This window comes from Manacus vitellinus, unplaced genomic scaffold (assembly GCF_001715985.3).
Source record: "Manacus vitellinus isolate BGI_N305 unplaced genomic scaffold, ASM171598v3 scaffold_755_pilon, whole genome shotgun sequence".
NCBI classification, from domain to species: domain Eukaryota; kingdom Metazoa; phylum Chordata; class Aves; order Passeriformes; family Pipridae; genus Manacus; species Manacus vitellinus.
Window position 1 is genome coordinate 1700 of NW_021940785.1, and position 2281 is coordinate 3980.

The 2281-nt window shown below is 46.8% G+C and overlaps 1 long non-coding RNA gene across 1 annotated transcript; it reads right to left on the reverse strand.

Annotated features, from left to right (window-relative positions):
- Positions 1-942: 942 nt before the first annotated feature.
- LOC115307965 lies at positions 943-2281 on the reverse strand. The gene is made up of 3 exons (XR_003916309.1): positions 2261-2281; positions 1304-1358; positions 943-998 (listed from the first exon to the last, which is right to left on the reverse strand). It is a non-coding gene; the product is annotated as an uncharacterized LOC115307965 (long non-coding RNA).

Consider the following 2281-nt stretch of genomic DNA (forward strand, 5'->3'; position numbering starts at 1 on the left):
CCTCTTTTTGGGGTTAAAACCTCGTTTCTCTGAGACGAACCCCAATTTTCTGAGGCGAACCACTCATTTTTGGAGGGTTAAACCTTCATTTTTGTAGGGAAACCCTTATTTACTGAGGCAAACCCCTCCGTTTTTGGGGTAAGCACATGATTTTGCAGTGTTAAAACATCGTTTTTGACAAGCGGTACCCTCATCTTCTGAGGCAAACCCTTGTTTTGGCAGGTTAAGCCCTTGTTTACCGAGGCAAAGAAAAAGCAGTTTTTTTGGGGTAAAACCTCATTTTCTAAGGAAAACACTCATTTTTCTGAGGTAAACCCCTCATTTTTCTGAGGCAACCCCTTTTTGGGGGGAGTAAATCCCTCAGTTCGTGGGATCAAAACCTCATTTTAGGGTAAAAACCTCATTTTTCTCAGGTGAACCTTCATTTACTGAGGCAAACTCCTCAGTTTTTGGGGTAAACGCCTTGTTTTGCGGGATTAAAACCCAATTTTTTGAGGAAAAAGCCTCATTTTCTGAGGCACAACCTTCACTTACTGAGGGAAATCCCTCAGCTTTTGGGGCAAAACACCCTGATTTTGTGGCGTTGAAACCTCATTTTCTGAGAAAAAAACCACTCGTTTTTTGGGGTAAAACCTCATTTCCCTGAAGCAACCCCCAGTTTATTTTAGGTGGTTTCCTCCCAAATAGGGGCCATTTCCCACTATTTTGGGGCAGTTTCTCTCAATTCTGGGATTCCTTTGATACTCTGGAGCATTTTCCCCTTATTTAGGGGTATTTTCTCCCCATTTTGAGGTGTTTTCCCACCGATTTTGGGCCACTCCCCTTCCCTTTTCCCCCTCTCCCCTTTTTGGGATCCCTGCTGGGAATTGAAGGTTCCCCCTCCCCAGTTTTGGGGCCGTTTCCCCCCGTTTTGGGTGTTCCCCCCACAAAGACAACTCCAGCTCAGGGGGGTTCAGGGTTTATTGGCTCCCTCAGTGCTTCTTGCTGGCGGCGGCGACCTGGGAATGGGGAGAAAACCAGGGAAAATGGGAAAAAAGGCCGGGATAGGCCCCAAACAGCCCCAGCCCGGGAATGGCCCCAATCCCGGGAATGGCCCCAAATCCCAGGAATGGCCCCAAAATGGCCCCAAATCCCGGGAATGGCCCCAAAATGGCCCCAATCCCAGGAATGGCCCCAAATCCCAGGAATGGCCCCAAAATGCTGGGAATGGTCCCAAAATGGCCCCAAATCCCAGGAATGGCCCCAATCCCGAGAATGGCTCCAAAATGGCCCCAAATGCTGGGAATTGGCCCCAAAAACTCACCTGCCCTGCGATGCGATCCAGGTCCCGCTGCCCCTGCGGAGTCAACTTCCGACCCCTGGGGTGTGGGAAACGGGGAATTAGCGGGGAAAATGGGATGGAAATGGGGAAATAACAGGGAAAATGGGACAGAAATGGGGAATTAATGGGGAAAATGGGAGAGAAATGGGGAATTAATGAGGGAAATGGGATGGAAATGGGGAAATAATGAGGGAAATGGGATGGAAATGGGGAAATAACGGGGAAAATGGGGAATTAATGGGGAAAAATGGGATGTAAATGGGGAAATAATGGGGAATTAATTGGGAAAATGGGATGGAAATGGGGAATTAATGGGGGAAATGGGGAAATAACGGGGGAAAAGGGATAGAAATGGGGAATTAATGGGGGAGAATTGGGATAAAAATGGGGGGAAATGGGATGGAAATGGGGATGAAAAGATAAAAACAGGAAAAATGGAACGATAAAAAGTATAATGTTGGGGAAAGGAGAATTTAAAGGGAAAAATAGGAACTTAAGGAAGGGAAAAATGAGAACTTAAAAGGGAAGACGGGGATTTAAATGGAAAATGGGGATTTAAATGGAAAATGGGGATTTAAATGGAAAATGGGGATTCAAAGGGAAAATGGGAATTTAAAAGGGAATATGAGAATTTAAAAGGGAATATGCAGATTTAAAAGAAAAATGGGAATTTCAAAGAGAATATGAACATTTAAATGGAAAATGGGTATTTAAAAGGGGAATTTAAGGGGGTAAAATGACCAATAAAGACACTGCAGAAGAAGAATTAAACCCAGGGAAAACGGGGTGAGGAAGGCAGAAAACGGGGCAAACCCGGGGGAAATCGGGGCAAACCCGGGGGAAAAGGGGGCAAAACCGGGGGAAATCGGGTCAGAGCGGGGATGGGGGGGGAAAAAGGAGGGTGAGGGTCCCAACCCAGGTGTTTCCCCCCAAACTGACCCGTCCTGGTCCTTCTCCACC